At 38.5% G+C, this 22,583-nt stretch overlaps 1 non-coding gene across 1 annotated transcript; it reads right to left on the minus strand.

Moving 5' to 3' along the window:
- Nucleotides 1-17,106: 17,106 nt before the first annotated feature.
- Nucleotides 17,107-17,153, minus strand: MIR320D-3 (microRNA mir-320d-3). The gene has a single exon (NR_035746.1). It is a non-coding gene; the product is annotated as a microRNA mir-320d-3 (primary transcript).
- Between the last annotated feature and the right edge of the window lie 5,430 nt (nt 17,154-22,583).

Raw genomic sequence — 22,583 nt, forward strand, 5'->3', positions numbered from 1 at the left:
AGCATGTATTTTACTTTGTTTATCTATCTTTCCCTACTATAATGCAAGCTCCAGGAGTGCATGAATAGATGTCTGTTTTGTTCATCACTTTATCTCCAACACCTGGAAGAGTCCTTGGTGCATAGTACATACTCTATCTAGAGGTAGAGCCACCATCCCTGTCTCTGCAAGTGAGCCCAGGCTGACAATGAATATTAACAGGACGGTCTACTAAAACTGCCATTCACTGCTGCTTCATGGTACCTAGTTATGTATATAAATAAGTAGGTTATAACCAGGCCATAGTGCAAAAGGTGTACCATACATAAACTCTTCAAACGTGGCTACTGGCCCTTAATCTCACACCAATAGTTGTTCTTTCAGTGCCTTATTGTTGGATATTTAGATTATTTTCAATTTTTGATGCTATAAATTCTGCTGCAATAGACATCTTTGTGTTGTAACCTTGGTGAGACTCCTATTATATTCATTTTGGTATCCCCTCTATACCTAGGATAATTCCATGCTGATAGAAGTTATTCATAACGGTTGATTAAATGAATTAAATCTGAGTGGGTAGAAATGCTTACTGTCCTATATTGATTTATTAATTCTTATTGTCAATTGTCTGCAAATGCTAGGTCAACCAGTCAGTAATATCTGCCAGTTATTTCTTTCTTTCAACGGTAATTTTTGACCATTTATTATATGACAGATGCTATTCTAGGAACTGTGGATACAGTCATGAAGAAACAAAAATGATTTAGGTCTCTATCCCTATGGAGCTTGTAGTTAAGCAGGGAAAATAAACCTTAAATAGGCATGTGCGATGGCTAACTGCATGTGTCAACTTGGGTAGGCTACTGTGCCCAGTTGATTGGTCAAATACCAGTCGAGATGTTGTTATAAAGGCATTTTTTAAATATATGGTCAACATGTAACTGTTGTAGTACTTTGGGGAAAGTAGATTACCCTCCATAATGTGGATGGGCCTCAGATAATCAGTTGAAGACCTTAAGACACAAAGACTGCGGTCTCCCAAAGAAGAAATTCTCAAGACTGCAGCAGACATCCTGCCTGTGTTTTTAGCCTGTGGGGTTTGGACTCAAGTTCCCAACATGAACTCTTATCTGAATCTCCAGCCTGACAGCCTGAAGAACACTGACTAATAGAACAGGTGTATAATTATTTAGACATAAACTATGATAAGTGCCATTAATATTATGTCTATCAGTGAGTCTAATCAGGAACTTCGTTTTGATTAATTCAGGGATTGCCTTTTTGAAGAAGTAACTTTAAAATATATACTAGATGCACAGACATGTTGCAGGTAAAGAAGGATTTATGCAAGCAGAAGGAACCCAAGATCTGTACATCCTGTGATGAGTGGTTCATTTATACTTAGAGTGTGTTAAATGAGCAGGTGAGTGCTGTGAGATGAGACTGGAGAGACAAGCAGGGGCTAGCTGTGCAAGAACTTGTAAGGTTATCATCATGATATTCTTCCAAAGGCAGTTACTAGCTGTCTGACCCTGGAAAAGTCAGTTAATCTTCCTAAGCTTCTGCTTCTTGATTTACAATATGGGGGCAATAAAGCCTCTCCAAGGTAAGAAGTCAATTAGATAATGTATGTAAAAAGACCTAACCCAATGCCTGGCACAGAATAAGCACTCAAGACATGAATACGGTTATTCTCTTTCCAGTTAAATCTATCCTGCCTTTAAGATGCAGTTCAGTACTCATATCCTCCATGTAGATTTTCTTAAGAAGTCTGCTATGCCTCAAACTTTTTCTTTTCTGAAATCCAATTATGTCAAGAGTCTTTTTGAGGTTTCACCCTTATTGTTTCAAACTATGTTAACTCCTCCAGCTTATTTCTAAGATATCAAAGGCCAGAACTCGAGCCTATCAATTTTCTGCAGCCTCCATTCCACCATAGTAATTTGGTAAATTGGCTGATAACTCATGCTGCTCATTGCTTCTTTCACAGTATTTCTTTCACAGTCTCACTCAGCCTCTCTAGCCACTTTTGCAAGAGGCTCACTTGGGGTTAGAGGCACAGTTAGAGACTTGAAATGTGAGCAAAAGTCTATTGGCCCATTTGGGGACAGAAGCCAGTACCTTCACCTTGAGCACAGGGTGACATTTAAATGACCTTTTAGGATATGACACAAGCATTTTGGAATGTTTGTCACAGTTTTATAGTGTACAGCACAAGACATCATTCAGGCTTATTTTCCATCTTTTGTTCCTTTTTTCTTTCCCCCAGAAGATCTGATAAACTATGCCTCCGGTTTCATCTCTTTTCTCTGTGCCATATTTAACGGAGTTGTTTTATATTCATATCAAGGCGTGGGAGTGGGGTCCAATGAATTACATTTGGTATTCTAAACATTTAATTTGTTAACTTGTAAGCAAACTTTCAAGAAGTTAAGCTTTCTGTCTCTCAGTTGGGGAGGAGAAACAATTTCCCTTTTAACTTACTTGTCACTTGAACATCTTCAGGCTATTTGTGAATGCCAAGACCAACCTGTGGGAAATCCTGAAGTTTTGCTGGCTCTCTTTCTCTCAGCAGGGATAGGAAATATATTTCTATATGCCTGACACTTCCTTCAGCTACTAAGAGAGTTGTTTTTGTGTGTGTTATCCAGCATATTTTCAAACTTGAATGGCATACCAAGAAGCCTCGAAATAATAATTTACCTCTTTTCCTTTGTGCATATAGCAAATATTTCTTACTAAGTTGAACACGGAATGTGTAAACTGGAAAATTACACAATAGCAAAATTTAAGTTGAAGAATTAGATGCACTTAAATTACTTAAAGGAATGACCTGGCTAGCAGTTGTTATTAAAGTTGCAGTTCTATTCAACATGGAATATGCTTAATAAAGTCAATGTCTCTTTTTAGAAGCATTTTAATTTGCTTTTTTTTTTTCTACCTTGAGTAGCTCTGAATCCTCACAGGAAGAAACATTAGGTACTATACATTGCCTCATAAGTCAAGTACTTACTGTTTGTTGCATTGGTTGAAAATAATGCGGGATTTTCAAGCCAGAATTTAATCAATGTTACCAGGTAATTGTTCTTGTGAGAAAAGGATAAAAAGGATTTTGACTATTTGGGATAAGTTCAAAAAATAATTAAATGGGAAAGAATGACTAGTTAGAAGAGTATATAACAATGGTGTCTCAAGCCAGTGTCTATATTTTAGGCAGAATATTAACATGGAATGGCCTCCACCTTGAGCAAATGGGGACCTTCTCAGTGAGAAGAGAGATGGATTGATCAAGAACCATACAGAGGCCTAATAGCCATTGCTCTGGACAGGGAATCTGGGCACCTGAATTTGACTCCCAGTTTCACTCACTTACTGCCTTGCCTAATCATAGACAGGTCACTTATGCTCTTGGAATCTCTATTTCCCCTGGAAATGATTAATACATTGAGTATCATGGGAAATAATAGATATGTGAAAACACCTAGCTCAAATAAAAGCAGGAATCTGAAGGTACTTTGGAAGTCACGAGGTTGTATTACTATCATTACCATCTTTCATGCAGCTGTTTATTACCTACAAAGCACTTTGAGATCATTATCTCCTTTCATATCTAAAACTTTAGCTTATTGTCACATTTTCACATTTCTTCCCTCATGGCTATCCTGAAGGAAGGTATAAGCAAAGAATAATTTGGCTGTTATCTCAAACCTCTTGAGTTTCCTGTTTGTTTTCCTTTGACAGAGAGATAAAGTTTGTTTGTGGTTATTGCAGACATGCCAATTTGGTCACTAACTTAGTTGGTCATTAATTTCCATTGTCTGCCAACCACAACTTTTATTAAAACTCACTGCTTTATGCTTTATTTATCTTTAGGGACATTCTGATATTTCTTTCTTAGTGCTGAGAGAGAAGCACTTGACCTTTTAATATGTCCAATATCATACTTGCTACTCTCTGGGAATTTCATAAATGTATGCAACATCATCTCTATTTTTATTAGTAAGAGTCTTCTGTGTGTCGCTGTCTTCTCTGAGGTCATGAATAATCTACATTATATATCCTCTTCCTACAATGACCCTGTTACGCTGCCACAGCCAGGATATACTTTATGCCTTATCTGGCCTTTCTAAATCCTCAAAGGTTTGCTCACATTTATATTACCAAAATTATTCTCACACTAAAATGCTAACACCATGTCCATATCTAATCCGTGACTAAATTGTACTGTTATTGCGAATGTGCCTGGCATCTGCAATCGCTGATACAGTTTAAAAAAATATGACTATCACTTTGCTCCCAATAACAATTTTAGATCTTCTGCAAGGCACATAGCTTTTCTCTATCTGCATTCTAATTATTCAATAAATCAATTTTTTGCCTCCTAAACTAGTTTGCTTAAGAGGAGCAACGTATCATATTTCCATATAAAGTGCTTATAAAAATAAGATGGAATGGAGTGTTTCCAGAGGAGAATGATTATGAGGTTGAGCTTTTCATAGCTACATTATTACTTTATAAAATTATTTCAATATATTTCAAATTGTTAACATTGCACTGAAAGTGTTGTCAGCTACTGGCTGGAACTTGACATAAAATGTCTCATTCATAAAGCAATTTCGTCTCACAAGCTTTTGTTAAAATGGTCATTTATTAAACTCAGAAAAGGGAGATATCTTTTCAGCGTATTCTTTCTTTTTATGTATTTCTTTTGACTGTGTGTCCATAGATTCAGAAATGTTTTCTCGATGACATGGCATTCTATATTTATTTGCAACAGAGTAAATAATCACCATTTTTGAAGAAAAATAAACTAGCTTGTCTGATTTGGATCTTAAATACAAAGCTCATCATAAAATGAATTGTTTTCTTTTGCAAGAGCAACAACCAGTCAATCACTTACCAGACCTTTACTGAGCACTCCAGTATTAAAGAGAATATGCTAGGTGCTGGGCTCTATGGGAGACGCACCAAAGTGTGAGATATGGCATATCATAGGCACAAATCTATCTCTATGGGTCTCAGAAATGATTCATAACAAGGATTTATTTTATCATACTTCAATATTCCTTAAGTACCATATCTAAATCATTTTATTTCTGACACCCCATTCCCTTCTGTACATGTGCTTATCTAATATTTGTGCTTCAAGTGCTTTATGTTGAAACAGCTGTTACACAATTTTGCAAAAAGCAAACTGGCTTTAATAAAATCAATTGTTTCTGTGTGATAGAATGAACTTTAAAACTGGGGTAAACACTCAGTCCAACAATGATTTGTAAAGTAGTAGTGTTTTGCATCCAAGTCAATAATTTAGCTCATCCTTAGCTCTAGAAAGGACTGAGGGTCACCTGAGGGTTTGGCAAATCTTTGGTGGTAAGAGTTGGAATGAGAGTCTCAAGGTGAGGGACAATATAGTACATAAAAGCCGAGAGGTAGACATGCTGCTGGGAGAGAAAGAGGCTCATTATGTATAGTAGGAGGAAGATAAATTTTTAGTCAGATGATTGGGGACCTAGTCAACTGGATTCATTTACTAACACTCGTAAAATTGGAAATTTGTACTTTGAAAATCTTATTTTTCTCTCTATTTGTGTTTTATGTCAATTTAATTTTTATATCCTCATAGCATGCATTAAAACTCTTGAATAAATGCTACCCTGCTCAGCTCTACAAAATGGATTCTTGTCAAAACCTACAGTGGAGTTTTAGTGAGTGAGCCTGGAATGATAGTGACAGTAAGAACCAGAGGGACTGACCCTTGTTAGGAAAATAAAACATGAAGGAACAAAGAAGTTAGTTAGAAGCTGACAGTAGATTCATCCCTTTCATCCTGGAGACTGGGGCACCTTGCTTTGAAATTCAGGGGCATGTGTGTGCTTTGTTTCAAAATGAAGGCCATCTCTTACTTGTGGTAAGGTGTTCTTGGGCTCGGAGCCCAAGTTATCTCATTTACTAGGCTCGAGCCTGCACAGGAAAGCTGAGGTTAGATACCAATTACACTTTGGGGACAAAGTGGAGCAAAGATCTGCATATGGTTCATACATTCATTTTTCGTGTAACAACCAAGAAATGTGCCCTTGACTGAGAATAGCACTACTAATAGCCTGCTAGGGAGTTCCAGAATCACTTACCATACACTTAATTTAACACATATTTATCAAATGTCAGTTCTATGTCAGAACCTTTGCGGGGAACTACAGACCAGGATGAAACAACATCCTTTCAAAGTTGTCAGCGCAAACCTCTATTAAAATACATGTATTATTTGGGATGAAGAATATGTTTCCTATTAACTTACAGCATCTTAACATAAATGAGGTGATTAGTGCCTGGATAAAGCTGTGCCTCAATCAAATAATATATCAAATAAGGAAAAGCTTGTTTGATTAGCTGTGTGTGTGTGTGTGGTGGAGTGGTAGGGTGGTGGCAGAGAGAATGATATAATCCTGAAGCAGGACCAGCTACATAATTTTTGACGCTTGGTGCAAAATGAAAATTCAGGGTCCCTTATTCAAGAATCAGAAAAAAGTGATGTTAAAGGTACGAAACTATGAAACTTCTCCCTTTAGAAATATTTTATTACTTATGAAACTTAATAGGGGTAATAGTGACACATGAGTAATGGCATAATCTTTAGAAATGCAAAGAATAATATTTGTTTCATAATTTTATAAATCAGTGCCATAATTTTATATATACAGTGAATAATGACATTTCATTAATGTGACATCTTGATTGAGCACAAGATTCTTCTGGCTCACTTTTCTGCAAATTAATTTATAATATCACCAAAACTTATACTTACAGCAACCTTGTTTTTAGTCAATATAATTGAAAGTACCGTCAGTTACTGGTGACAAATGTAAGACTGCAAATCCCCTTTGATATGTTTTAATATTGAGAAGGATTTTTCTGCTCATGCAACTGTAACTGATGCTGTCAAGAGTATTTCTAGAGAAAGACAACATTGGGGTAAGGTTTTAACAAATTATTTTAAAATATAAATTTTATTACATCTAGAGCTGATGATTCTCATGAAACAATTTTTCTAAAAAGATATAACTCTTCATACAAGTCAGTTTCATGTAAGTCAGAATTTAACTTTAAATGTAAATGTAAACAATGGTATTTTAATGTTTATTTGACATTTCCTGCAACTCGTGGAGGTTATATAATTAACCAAAAGTGACTTCATTATTTATAAACCATTCAAAATGCTTCTTTATGCATTCCACCACTCTATCTTCAATTACAAGGAAATGTTAATTTTCAAATTGTCTTCATCTTTAATATTTGGTTCATCCGAAGCTTTATATGAAAATATTTATTTTCTGTTGAATAGGATAATCTTTAAAATTAATTCTTTTCTAAGCCTGTGGATATTTCCTTTGCAAGGCTGCAACAGGTTTCAAACCCAGAAATTCTAAACTCTTTGAAAACTCCAAATAACTCTCTGATATGTTTATTGCAATGTACAATGCATTTTATACTTGTTTTATAGTAATTTGCTGACAAACTTTATTGCCTAAAAACAGGCAGTTACCTGTCCCAAAATTCAAGTCAGAGAGTAGCTATTCGTGTAGATGGCAGAGGGATGGGCTTTGGGGATGGACAGGTAAGTGAATGTCCACCTTGGTCCCAGTGCTGGCCCCATATGGAGCACCCCCTCTTTTTTGGGGCTGCAGTCACTGCCATGACAACTGTAGCTTCTGCTGTTTCCACCACTATTGACTCCACCAGTCTTGACCTAGATCCTGGCCACAGCTATTCTTTCAAGAACCTGCAGTACCCTGGACTACCCTGGGTGTGCATAGTGCATTGCATGAACTGCTATGTGCATACTACCACCTGGCATATGTTGTGTGTTAACACAAATGTTCTGTTGTCCCATTAGATTTCACTTACAAACCACAAAATCAAAGATAAAATTATTCACAATTTCAAGACAATGACAGCAGGGCTTTAAACCAAGCACAGGGCCCTTCTGAGAGTGAGGCCTTGAGGAAATAGGAAGAAAACTACCTCGCACTCTGATTACTTTGTAACAGAGAACAAACCCCACAATAATACTTCTTCGAAATATCCTGCCACAAGTAGATGAACAAGATTGCTTCCACCCACAAAAACCTCCTTAATGTTTTGCATTGAATACTAGTTTTCCTCCTCAGTCATATTATTTTTGCTTGAGTTTTTGCTTCTTTTCCTCCTGCTGATGGAGCTCATTCCAGTTAGTCCTTTGCTATTTTTTTCTAAAAATTTAGTTACAGTGACACTGAGAATATTTGCAGAATGTTGCAGAATGTTCACGTAAGCATGTGTATATGTGTTTTCGGATGTGTAAAGGAGGAAGGAAAGAGAGAGAGAGAGAGAATGAATTTTATCTCTACAGAGGCAGGGAGACCTGACTCACCTCTTACTAAATGAGTAACCCTAACTAAACCACTGAAACGCTATGACACTTCTTCATCTGTAAAATGGGAATAATAATGGTACCCATTTCACAAAACTCTTTTCAGAAATTAATCAGCAAATGCCTCTTGAGAAACTTCGTGGTATCAGGTACTGTTCTGGGTGCTAAAAATACAGTAGTTTCTTCACAGAGCTACATTCTTGTAATGAGACATACAAAATGCACAATATGCAAAAAAAAAAAAAAAGATTTAGTGTATCAGATGGGGATCAGTGTTATGAAAAAAAACAGGAAGAGTTAGCAAGGACTGGGGTAGGGAGGAGACGTCATTTTAAATAGGGTGGTCATGGATGCCTTCTCTGGTCAGGTGGTATTTGAGCAGAGGCCTGAATGGGGTGAGGGGAAAAGCCAGACAGATTCTTGGAGAACAGCATTCCAGTGAGAGAGTACAGAGAGTGCAAAGGCCAGGAAGAGGGAAGGAATTGTACAGAGAGCAAGATGGTGGGTCATGGAGGCCACCATCTGTGAAGACACTGCCTTTTACTCTGAGTGAAACTGGGAGCCCTGACAGAGTTTTGAGCCAGATAGTGACATGATATGTTTTGAGTTTTCAAAGGATCTCTCTGGCTGCTGTGTTCAGAATAAACTGGAGATGGGAAAGGGGGAAGGAAGGAGACTAGTGAGGAAGTGGTTGTCATTATTTGGGTGAGAGATGATGAGGAATAGCATTGAAGGTGGTGAAAAGTGGGGGTATTCTGGGTACATTATGATAGGAGAGCCGACAGGATTTTCTGACAGACTAGACGTGGGATATGAAAGAGTGGAATTGAGGAAACTTCACTGTTTTTTTTTTTTTTTTTTTTTTTTTTTTTGCCTGAGCAATAGGAAGCTTCAGTGAGACAATAAATACAAAGTGCTCAGTATTGCCTCCCTCATAGTTGGTGCCCAATCAACTGGTAACATATCTAGCCGATCCCCAGAACCCGTCAACCTACATGAGGTGAGAGACCAGTAAGACATTTCCTGGTCCCGACAAGCTGAAAAAAAAAAAAAAAAAAAAGTCAAGAACCAGCAGGTGGCGCCCAACTAAAGTTAAAAAACAAAAAAAAAAAAAGGAAGCACCAGTAGGTGGCACCGAAGGCAACCTCTATTTGCCCTTGCTGCTCATTAGCATAAGACACTCCCACCAGCGCCATAACAGTTTAGAAATGCCATGGCAACGACCCGAAAGTAACCTTCTGTTTCCATGGCAATGACCTGTAAGAAAGTTCTAAATAACCCATCCCTTCAATTTGCATTAACCCACCCCTTGATTTGCATATAATTAAAAGTGGGTATAAGCGGATACAACTAAAGTTGACAACATGCCATATCCTGCCCACTCTGTGCACATTGCATATGAATTAGCCCTGCTCTGCAAGGAGCAATACAGTTCAATAAAATTACTGTTTAACACCACTGACTCGCCCAAGAATTCTTTCCTGGCCAAAACCAAGAACGCTAGCCAGCTAAGCCCCAATTTTGGGGCTCAACTGTCCTGCACCATATGCATATAAAATGGGTCACCTTCGCTGTAATAACCTACTTAACCCTAGCTCTTTGCTCCACCAACTTAGATCACCAGTAAGTCTGCTTCCATTTGAATTGACATTCAAGGAAAGAGATCCAGGTTGTCAGGAACCCTGGGTTGTAGTCCCATATCACTACTGGCCTGTTGTGTGATCCCAGCAAGCCCCTCAACTGCTCAGCAACCAAGGGATGTTTATCAACATGATAAAATCTAACAACATTTGCACTACTTAGCTCAGAGGATGGTGAGAGCAAAGTGAAGCCAAACTGCCAATCATGATTGGTTTGAAAATGTGTTGATTATAAAAGTGTTATAGAAATGCCAGGTTTATTAAGTGAGCATATTCATTATAATGAGTATCCTGTGGAGATTTTAATTTCAGACAGTAAAGACTAGGGCTGTAACTCTTTTGGTTTCTTTGGAATAACAGACCTGAAGATACTGCGAAGCAAATATTTTAGTACTGTTCATCTACTACCTTCCATTTAAAAGTCTCACATTTTCTTTGGAGCCATTGTTAATTCACCTCCCAGCTATTCTCCTTTTAGGCTCGGTAATCGTAGCCCAAGTACACTTTTCTTTATAGAATCTTCTCAACTCATTTTGTTGCTGTAATGCTGGATGGGAAATAGCTTTTATTCCTTTGTCCAATTTCTGTCAACTTTTAGTGGTCGCCTGGAGCACTGACTTAAGAAGGTTTCTGAGGCCTTGACCAGGCTCCATGGTGAAGAATGTCCTGATTCAGGTGTTTTGGAGGAAGAAGTGACTGCATGGTCTGGATTTGACATCCCTGATCTGAGGCTTATCTTGGTTTTGCTTCTAACCTTAGAGCTCTGGCAGCATGCTAATCCAAGCTGACTGCTATGGATCTTCCTGTTCTTTTTTTATGCAACAGAAATTTTTGCTAGCAAACCTCTTGTGCATAGCCTCCTTCACCTCTTTAAATTTTAACTGCTCTCTGGCATCACTCCACAGATATAATCACTTTTAACAATTTCTTTCATCTTCCTCTGGAAACTCTTTGTGCATATGTAAGCTGATATTGATATTCTTTGTCTTTCCCCTTCTTCTTAAACAATAATGGGATCATATTGTAAGCATTTTTCGCCACTTACTTTTTCACCTAATAATATAACTTGGAGCTTATTCCATATCAACACCCAACTGATGGACATTTAGATGTTTTGAGGTAGGTATCTCTGTACTACTCTCTACTTCACACATGGGGAAACTGAGGTGCACAGCATTTACATATCTTGCCCAAGGTCATCCAGCTAATTAGTTGTGAAGCCAAGATTCAAAAGTAGGTCTCTCTATTCTAGAACTCACTCTTTTAACCATCAGGTTTTACTGGCATTGCTGATTGACCCTGGAAGTGGCTGTATTACTGAGTTTCTACTTGCAGAAATGATGACATACTAATGTGTGTGTCCATTCAAAGCACTTCCCACAGTTCCACAGCAGTTCAAAGCTTCAAAGTACATCCACACACAGGATCTCATTTAATTTTAACAAACATTTGTTGAGTTTCTACTCTATGCCAGGCACCACTTTAGGCCTGAACATAAAACAATGAATACAACAAAGTTCTTGGACGCAAGGCACTTATAATGAGGTGAGAGAAACAGACTTGTAAATAGACAATTATAACATCAAACAATAAAGAATATTCTAGTTCTTTAGACCTCTCCTACTATGTGCTAGTGGTTGGTCAGTTCATTTAAAAAATGGATTACGGCCGGGAGCAGTAGGTCACGCCTGTAATCCCAGCACTTTGGGAGGCCGAGGCGGGTGAATCACGAGGTTAGGAGTTCCAGACCAGCCTGACCAACATGGTGAAACCCCGTCTCTACTAAAAATACAAAATTAGCCAGGCGTGGTGGCACATGCCTGTAATCCCAGCTACTCAGGAGGCTGAGGCAGGAGAATCACTTGAACCAGGGAGGTGGAGGTTGCAGTGAGCCGAGATTGTGCCACTGCACTCCAGCCTGGGAGACAGAGCGAGACTCCATCTCAAAAAAGAAAAAAACAAAAAATTGATTACATTGGGGAATTATAAAAAATCAGGTACACATTTAAGTGGTTCAATCTTCATTTAAACATTTTAAATATTTAAATATACATACTTCCTCATCTTTTCATATTTTTGAGGTCTATTGAGTATACTTTCCTACTTCTTTCTTGCATAACCTCACCCATAAAGTTTTACTTCTGATTTTGTGTCAGTTTATTTTAGCTGGAACAAGAACTTAAATTAAAGTACTTGCAAAGGAATCAGGTCACAGAATCCAACATTTTAATGATTTTTCACAAACAATCGTTGCCCCACTCATACTTAATTTGACAGCAGTTGTTTTAGTGAGTTCCCTTCCAAAGCAATTTTCTCAGCTGTCATAGTATAGCAACTTTTTTCTTTTTCCACTCATCTTTTTTTTCTAGTGGGTATTTACATAATATTTGACTAAATTATGTAATTATAATACAACAGGCATACGCAGCTTCGGGAGCAAACTGAACTGATTTTCCAAAAGCAAATAACTCACTTCAGGGGAGCAAAAGTGGGCACTCAGTCTACTATGGGGCAGTATTGCCTAGTGACCGGCTGGAGTTCAAATTTCTGCCTAGCCACCTGCAGGCTGTGTGACTGTGAATAATTTAATCTCTCTGTGCTTCAGTGTTTTCATCAGTAAAATGAAAATTATAATAGTGTTACTGTGTGAAGTATATGAGTTCGTACTTGTAGAGTGCTTGGAAGAGTACCTTACACAAACTTCTGCTGTTATTGCTATTTTCAGATGGTAACCTATTTGTTGTAAATTTCCTGAAGGTACTTGTCAGTACGTTCGATAGAAGATTTGAAGCACTTCACTTGGTCTAGCAGTTCACTTAAATAGAGACTGATTAAATTGGGAGTATCAACAAGAAGCTTTTCCCCTATGTTTTCATCTAGTATTAAAGTTTCAGGTCTTGCATTTAATTCTTTTATCCATTTTGAGTTGATTTTTATGTGTGGTGTAAGATATGGGTCCAAATTCATTATTTTCTATGTGGATATCCAGTTTTCCCAACCCCAGTTGTTGAAGAGAATGTCCATTCCCATTGTGTGTTCTTGGCAGCCTTGTAGAAAATCAGTTGAGCATATTGTACATGCATGGATTATTTCTGTGCTCTCTATACTGTTCCAGTGGTCTATATGTCTGTCTTTATGCTAGCATGATATTGTTTTAATTACTGTAAATATTTATAAGATTATTTTGAAATCAGAAGGTGTGATGTTTCCAGTTTTGTTCTTGCCAATTAAACCTCAGTCAAACTTGCGGAAAAAAATAGGATCAACAAGATAAGAATGAGTTCTGCCACTGTGAGTTGAAATGAATTCTAAACTCTGATTATGCATTAAAATTACCTGGGAGAAGCCAGGTGCGGTGGCTCACACCTGTAATCCCAGCACTTTGGGAGGCCGAGGTGGGCAGATCACGAGGTCAGGAGATCGAGACCATCCTGGCTAACACGGTGAAACCCTGCCTCTACTAAAAATACAAAAAAATTAGCCGGGCGTGGTGGTGGGTGCCTGTAGCCCAACTACTCGGGAGGCTGAGGCAGGAGAATGGTGTGAACCCAGGAGGCGGAGCTTGCAGTGAGCCAAGATCACGCCACTGCACTCCAGCCTGGGCGACAGAGCGTGACTCAGTCTCAAAAAATAAATAAATAAATAAATAAATAAATAAATAAATAAATAAATTACCTGGGGGGCTTTGAACACTTTTTTTTTTTCAAGTGAGAGCAAGTTTATTAAGAAAGTAAAGGAATAAAAGAATGGCTACTCCATAGACAGAGCAGCCCCAAGAGCTTCTGGTTGTCTATTTTATGGTTATTTCTTGTTTATATGCTGAACTAGGGGTGGATTATCCATGAGTTTTCTGGGAGAGGGGTGGGTAATTCGGGGAACTTAGGGTTCCTCCCTTTTTTAGACCATATAGGGTAACTTCCTGACATTGCCATGGCATTTGTAAATAGTCATGGTGCTGGTAGGAGTGTCTTTTAGCATTCTAATGCATTATAATTAGCATATAACGAGCAGTGAGGACGACCAGAGGTCACTCTCGTTGCCATCTTGGTTTTGGTGGCTTTTGGCTGGCTCCTTTCTGCAGCCTATTTTATCAGCAAGACGTTTATGACCTGTATCTTGTGCCGACCTCCTATCTCATCCTGTGACTTAGAATGCCTAACATCCTGGGAATGCAGCCCAGTAGGTCTCAGCCTCACTTTACCCAGTCCCTATTCAAGATGGAGTCACTCTGGTTCAAACACCTCTGACATTTCCCCCCTCCCTTATACAAGGGAACCCTTAATCCTAAGGTTTGTAGAGGGAGGAAGGTCCATCTTCTGTAACTTCTTCACGCTGAATAAAGACAATGATATTCCTACCTAACTATTAGGGTCTCTTGTATTCAGGATAGAGAGGAGCTCAGTTCGAAACTGTCAGTATGGTGAAGGCCATTTGTAACTCCAACAAAAGGTAATATCTGGAAGATTAGTAAGTGTTCAGATTAAGAAAACGTTGAGTAAGCTTATCCTTCATTCCTACACAAAGAGTACAACAGCAAATATATTCCACAACAGTAAAGTAAAAAAGTAAATCCATCCCAAGTAAACTCAATAAGAACGCTTTCCATGAACTGGGCAGCTGTTGGAACCAAGCTGATATGGAATTGCTATACATGCTATACATTCCAATACATGCCCAGAATTAGAATACTGATCCAGATTATTACATTAACCATCCCCCTTGTTTCTTCTGATCAGCAGCCAGAGATCACTGGTTGGTTCACAGGAATAAGCAGAGTTAGTCTAAATTGCAGAAAAAAACTCAAAAACAACTGATGAGACTATAATTGAGTAACAGGTATATCATAGTTTTTGAAACATATTTTTCTCTCTCCAGTCTCCCATTTTTATGAAAGACAAATCATAGTAAGACTGATTTGCTTTATTATACTTGGCCTGATTATTTGTGTAAAGTGCAGCAAGAATAATTGTTTTTACATAGGCCTTTAAAATTGGCTTTGATGGAACTTTGTTCCATAAAAGGAATCTCAGATAATGAGTTTTTTTAAAGCTGAGCACAGTCATGGGTTTGTACCCTCAAATACCTATGAGTTGAGTAAATTCCTCTCCTCTTGAGATCCCAAGATAACAAGGGGCTCCTAGGCCTGTTAGAAAGTGACATTCTTTACTTACCACAGGTCAGGAACCCTGTACAGGGACTGTGCAGACAAGATAGGAGGCCAGTTTTCCCAAGGGGCTTTTATTGGCTCTATGCCCCACCCAAGCTGGCAATTCAGGATCTCTGTGAGTGGCCCTGGCTTCCTAGGTGATTCCAATGTGCAGCTCTAGAAGTCACTGCCTCACAGGAAGGTGTGATGGTCTTAGCACTTAATATGGTTCAGCTGTGTCCCTGTATGAATCCGTTCTCACGCTGCTAATAAAGATATACCTGAAACTGGGTAATTGATAAAAGAAAGAGGTTTAATGGACTCACATGGCTGGGGAGGACTCACAATCATGGTGGAAGATGAAGGAAGAGCAAAGGGACTTCCTACATGGCAGCAGGAAAGAGAGCATGTGCAGGGGAACTCCCCTTTATAAAACCATCAGATTTCATGAGACATTCACCATCACGAGAACAGCATGGGAAAGTCTTGCCCCCATGATTCAATTACCTCCCACTGGGTTCATCCCATGATACATGGGAATTATGGGAGCTATAATTCAAGATGGGATTTGGGTAGGGCACAGCCAAACCCTATCAGTCCCCACTCAAATCTCACGTTAAATTGTAATCCCTATGTAATCCACATGTCAAGGAAGAGACCAGGCGGAAGTAATTGAACCATGGGGGTGGTTTCCACAATACTGTTTGTGATAGTGAGTGAGTTCTCATTAGATCTGATGGTTTTATAAGAGTTTGGCATGTCCTCCTTTGTTAATTCTCCTTCCTGCCACCTTGTGAAGAAGGTGCCTTACTTCCCCTTCACCTTCTGTCATGATTGTAAGTTTCCTGAGGCATCCCCAACCATGCTGAACTGTGAGTCAATTAAACCTCTTTCCTTTATAGTCTCAGGCAGTTCTTTATAGCAGTGTGAAAATGGACTAATACAGCACTGAAGGATGAGTGGGATTTTATTAGGCAGATGTGTTGGTAATAACTCTTTGATCTAGGTGGTACAGATTCTTTTATCTTCATGTTTTTTGATTAAGAATCTAGGTTTCCAGACACTTAGCTCACACAGTAGCAGAGCAGGCTTTCTAAAATCAGGTCCAATGGTCTTTCCAGGACTCCAGGCTATCAAAGCCAGGAAGGATTGAAGCAATTAATAAAAATTCATATACATCTGCTCTGTCTTTTCAAAGTAGAAGTAGTCACAAAATGTTTTGTGTGAATTTTGAAATGAAATAAAACATCAACCTTTTTATGTACATAAGATTTACATTCATATTTTCCTCCATAATGAGAAATGTTTTATGTTATCTGGATTGCAATTATAAGCTATATAAAAAGAGGGTTTTTTTCTTTGAGTAAGTGTCTTATAGCATAAATATGATAAGAATTTGATAGATTTGCTGTTTTTTTCAAATTTATGCTAGCAATTCTCAGTAAAAACCATTTCTATCTTTCCACTGTTATTTTACCTAATGCATAAGGAATACAGTAAATAATATCATATGTGAAATCCAGCTAGAGCAGTAGCATACAAATTGAATAACTTGATGGTCTACTGAAACAGCCTCTTTCCACCCCCATATTACACACACACACACACACACACACACACACACTATCTAAACATAAAAAACTCTAGCTAACTGAAATGGAGCAATAAAAATTAAGTAAAATAGAGATTACCTCAGAAGCGCATCCAAATCATACTGCAAGAATACTAAATGTGATTATTTTAGATGTTTTTTCTTCTTTAGATGTTTATAGACAGGAAATAGTGCATTTTTCTCCAACAACCCACAATATCAAGGCTTAATTGAGTGCATTAAAATAAGTAACTTTTTTGTGGCAATATAATAGTGGGAAATGCAGCTTTTTTTCTTGAATTTAAAAATATTGATTTTTTTTTCTTTTTTCTTTTCTGCTCCTCTCAACCCAGCTTTTCCTGACTCCAAGAAGAACTGGGAAGAGAAGGCTTATTGATACATTTCAAGACATTTCAGAAGTAGAATTACAACTTTAGAAAGGCTAAAAGTTCCCACTTGCTTAAAGGTGATAAGAGCTGGTTAGCTTTACAAGGGCTCTAAGAACACAGTGAATATACAGACTTTAATGTGAAAAATGGCTACAAGTAATTGACTGGAGAATCCCAATTTCTAGTGGCAGCAGTCTGAAAATAAGCTGTCCACAGGGCCACACTCCCTTTAGGGCAGGGGTCCCTAACCCCTGGGCCACAGACCAGTGGTGAGCAGTGGGCCTGTGAGCATTACCACCTGAGCTCCACCTCCTGTCAGATTAGCATCCACATGAGAGTCTCATAGGAGCACCAACCCTATTGTGAGCTGTACATGCAAGAGATGTAGGCTGCATGCTCCTTACGATAATCTACCTAAAGCCTGATGATCTGATGTGGAACAGTTTAATCCCAAAACCGCCCCCCAACAACACCTCCCTGAGTACGTGGAAAAATTGTCTTGCATGAAACAGGTCCCTGGTGCCAAAAAGGTTGAGGATTGCTGCTTTAGAGGCTCTAGAAAAGAGTTTGTTCCCTGCCTCTCCCAGCTTTTGGTGGCTCCAAGAATTCCTTGATTTGTGGTAGCATCAATCCAATCTTGCCTCCGTCTTCACATCACCTTCTCCTCTGTGTGTTTGTCTCTTCTCTTCTGTTTCTTATAAGGACACGTGTTATCAGTTTTGGGGTCCACCTGGATACTCTAGGATAATCTCATTTTGAGATCCTTACCTTAATTACATCTACAAAACCCTTTCCTCAAATAAAGCAACATTCACATATTCCAGGTATTTGGATGCGGACATATCTTTTGGGTTGGGGTCCCTATTCAACCCACCATGCTTTCTTTCAGTGGAATTAGGGCTGTACCATCTGCTCAAAAACATTAAAACAATTAGGAGGAGCATGAGTGTACCTCAATATCTTATTTGCAAAATGAAGATAGGGACATAGTTTGGTTAGCTAAGGTACGGTGTTTGGCTAAAATGCCATGTTTAACCAGTCAGCATCCACATCTTTAAGGTTTGCTTGTACCCGGTATAATCTCGTTTCTTGAAAACCGAGTAAGTGAAAAATTGGAGGTGAGGGCATAATAGAAACCATATAAAATAGAAAATATATACACGTTTCTTTCTTTATTTCACTTGTTAGTAGTTCAGAACTTCACAAACACAAATATTACCACTAGCAAGCAGACATCCCCCAAACTCAAAAAAGTAAAGCATCGACAGATGTGTCTGGCTAGTTGGGTGAGACCATTTCCAAATACTAATTGTAAGTTACTGAGTTGGTTAAGGATCAAATGAGGTTCTGCATTTGAGGTTCTTTTTAAATTGTGTGGTATCATACAAGTGTAAAATATTGCAGTTGCTCTTTTGAAGGGGATAAGAATAAGTGTGATATCATAGATGAACACTATCAAAAAAATTTTTCAGTAAGTAGAAGTTAAAGACATTTTTGTTCGACACACCAAGCATGCTTGCACCTAGTTGGGATGGTCATTGGGGTTTAGTGTCTGATTATAAATCAATCTAGCAGGTTATTTCCATCTTCAAGAATGAATTGGGTTTGCATTAGAGATAATCTCCTTATGCAGAAATAGGTGAGTCAAGAGGAATTCCTTTCTTGCTTTATTTATGTAGTTAGTTATTTATTTAGCTGATACTGATTCATTTGGGATGTAAAGATAGATGAAAATCTTAGAGGAAATGATTACAAAATGAGGGAATTTGAGATCCTAGGGAAACAAGAATCTGTCAGCAAGATTAAAAATCACTTTTAAGAAAGTGCATCTCATATTTGAGACATATAGTTGCAAAGATTCAGTAGAAAAAAAAATTCATCGCCAATATACTAACAGAGTTAAATGCCATAGAGTAGTGGCTTTCCAACTTTTAAAAATCAAACCCCAATTTTTCCCTAAATTAATCTTACCTGGAAGCCCAATACATAAAAGAGACTAAAATGCAGCTGCTCTGGTTGTACTCTATGAAGCTGAGGGCGGGGATGAGGGGCACAATGGACTTCTCGGGGAACTTGCCACAGTTACAACTGTTTATTTCTTGTGTGATTTTTTGATCAATAGCTGTATTCTCCACCAGAGAAGACACCACTCCAGGCTGGGACTTTGATTTTGCTCTCGATTACATCTTTAGTGCCTAACACAGTGCCTGGCACTCAGTATATACATGTGTTAATGAATGAATGGATGATGGAGAAGACAAAAAAAAAAGTGAATTGAAACAAGCTGGTCAGGTTGATGTCTGACACATCTCAGATGGCAGTGTTAATCTTTTTTCATCATCCTAGCATTTGTCACCAGTACTGGCAGCCAGAGAGAACATTGCATTTTGGTGCCTGGTGTAGTTCCTAGCACATAGTAGATTTTGATAAATTAAATAAGTGATACTCAGTACATATTAGTTGACCAAATGAATAAGGTGCTAAAGGATTGAATAAATGAATGACTGTGTTGTGATAGAATGAGGACAAGTGATTCAATTTTCTATCTTAAAATAATTTTAAAAATAAACCCCAAACTCCGTGAAGGATCCTAATGAAAGCCTCCTAGGTGTCTTTTTAAAAAGCCAAGACTACATTTAACGTAAGTTTCACTTTGCTTATACCGATTCCCCAGAACTGTATTGTCTGAAAGTGTGACACATCACAAAACAACTGGAGCCAATGGTAATGTTAAAGCCATCTTCACTCAGTACAAACTGCTGACTTACAATTGTCGCCAGGAGATACTGAGTGCCCCAAATATGGACAGCTCCAAAAGAAGTATGCCTGGTTTGAAAGAATTGTGTGCCTGTAGGAAACACACAGTCTCTTTATTTGAGAAGAAGAGGTATAAATTACAGTTGCTTGAAGGAAACCCTACTTTGTGCCTTAGCTATCTGTGTAAGCAATGTGCCATTTGATCTACAGTGTGTATTGTAGCAAGACATTGCCTACGGATGTACTTAAATGAGGGCAAACCGATTTGCAGTTTATCTAGTCATCCATAGCATTAGCAGAGTAAGATACAAAAGCCTTATGCCATAGTGATTTTGTACAAAAATATCCAAAGCTCTAAGAAAACCACGGCAGTATGTGTGTGGAGGGGAGGAGGTGGGGAGATCTGGGCAGCAACTATCATTGGAGCCTGCTGAATCTGCCCTCTGAGTCTCCATATGTGAGAGTATCAGAAGGCCTTGATTAACCGTCTCAGTGGGTGGGCTTGGCCCTGGGGAGGATGAGCCAACCCATCCTTAAAGTGGTGATCTTAGCTGACTGGCTCTGAGGTGACTTCCAGGTGGCACATAGATTGGATCCAGAATGAAAACTCAACAAATCTGGGATTTTTCTTTTATATATATATATACTTTTAAACCAGCCAAATTTACAAATTTATAAGTGTTCATTATAAAAAATATAACACAAAAGCATATGTAGTAAACCCTGAAAATACCTTTGCATCAACCACTCTCATCAACCCTACCCATGCTGCACCCCTCGCCCCTACCACATCCTACTTTCTTGCGCAGAGATAATCACTAATACCTGTCTGATGTCATTGAATGTGTCCTCGCAGACCATTTTCTATTGAGATACAAATATAGCAATGTGCATATACAAATTTTCAAACACATATATCACATTATACTACACACATTTCACTATGACATGCTTTTGCCACATAACAATACACCTTTGAGAGGGATATTTACAGCTCAAAACAAAAATAAACCACAACAAAGGTAACTTCAGTTAATAAGATTTTGGTTTGTATTCTTTCAGGCCTTTTTCTATATATACATATGCATATATATATATATATATATATATGCACACATGCACACACACACTTTATTGAATTTTTAAATAAAGGGTATCATGTTATATACACTATTATATTTTTCCCTTACTAGCATATTATGAAGATCATTTCATGTCAATACACATAGGTCTTCCTCTTTCTTTTAAATTGCTGTTTGATTTTAATAAAATAAGACCGTGTCATGTAATTTTGCCTGTTCTTTATTGATGGGCAATTAGATTGTCTTCCCAGGGTGTTGTTGGTTGTTACTGTTGTTGCATTTCTTATAAACCACACTGCTGTGAATAGCCTACATATTCATTTCAATGTGCACAAGTGATATTGTTTCTATAGACAAAAGTCCTAAAGCAACGGATGCACTCATTTGAAATCAAGAGACAAGGTCAAATTGCTTAAAAAGATCTCTTTCCTCAAGTCCTTGCTAACACTAGATATTGCTAAACTTCTTAATTATTGCAAATTGAACAAGGAAAAATGATTTCATTGTTTTTTAATTTGTATTTTCCAGATTAAATACAAGGTAGACCTGCTGTTTCATTTTTAATTTGTATTTTCCACTTTAGATAGTCTACCTCCTGACTTTTGTTTCCTTCTCTAGTTTCTGGCAAATCCAGGTTATCCTATGCAATGCTCCCAGGAGAATTTTCCCAAAGCTACTTTTTATTTCTTTTTTCTTTCAAAGACAGGATCTCAGTCTGTTACACAGGCCGGAATGCAGTGGCATGATCACAGATCACTGCAACTGTGGCAGGAGTTATTAAGAAATTATTTTAGGCAGATAGAGAGGAAAAGAGCTCCCTGGAAGGTTTTTCGCAGCTCCAAAAAAAAAAAAAAGGTTCTTGTCTAGAATGAGAACCCCGGCTCTTAGACCCGGGCTGGCAGCCTTTAATATGCAAATACAAGCCATTAGAAACTGGGTCCACCCAACATGGCGATTCCCACTGTTGTCCTCTTGCCCTTGCCCCAATGTGTGCCTGACAGCATGGCCGCCCCCGCATATCCCCGCGAGTGTAGAACAACAGGGGCCCTGCATTTGCATATTAAAGGGTTGGGGTGGGAGGGCCAGGTTTTTCATGGGCCACGCGAATGACATGCCTGGTCAAACCAATCCCCTGAGCCCTATGCAAATCAGACACCACCTCCAGCCATCGCATAAAACTGGCGGGTGTCCTTGGAATGTGGGGCCTCCTCTTTCGGCTTTGGAGCCTCCTTCCCTCTGTCCCTGTACCAGGGAGCATCTTCCTTCTGCCTTCTCCCTTCTTGCCTATTAAACTCTCAGCTCCTTAAAACCACTCCACGTGTGTCCATGTCATCTTACCTAATTCGACTTGAGATGAAGAACCTGGTGTTCCTCCACTCATGGGAGCAGTATCACAACCTCCAGCTCCTGGGCTCAAGCTATCCTCCTGCCTCAGCCTCCCAAGTGGCTAAAGCTACAGGAATGCACCACTCTGCCTGGCAAATTTTTTTTTTTTTTTTTTGGTAGAGATGGGGTCTTGCCTTGTTGCCTAGGCTGGTGTTGAACTCCTGGCCTCAAGCAATCCTCCTGCCTTGGCCTCCCAACCCAAA

The sequence above is a fragment of the Pan troglodytes genome, chromosome X (genome assembly GCF_028858775.2).
Source record: "Pan troglodytes isolate AG18354 chromosome X, NHGRI_mPanTro3-v2.0_pri, whole genome shotgun sequence".
NCBI classification, from domain to species: Eukaryota; Metazoa; Chordata; class Mammalia; order Primates; family Hominidae; genus Pan; species Pan troglodytes.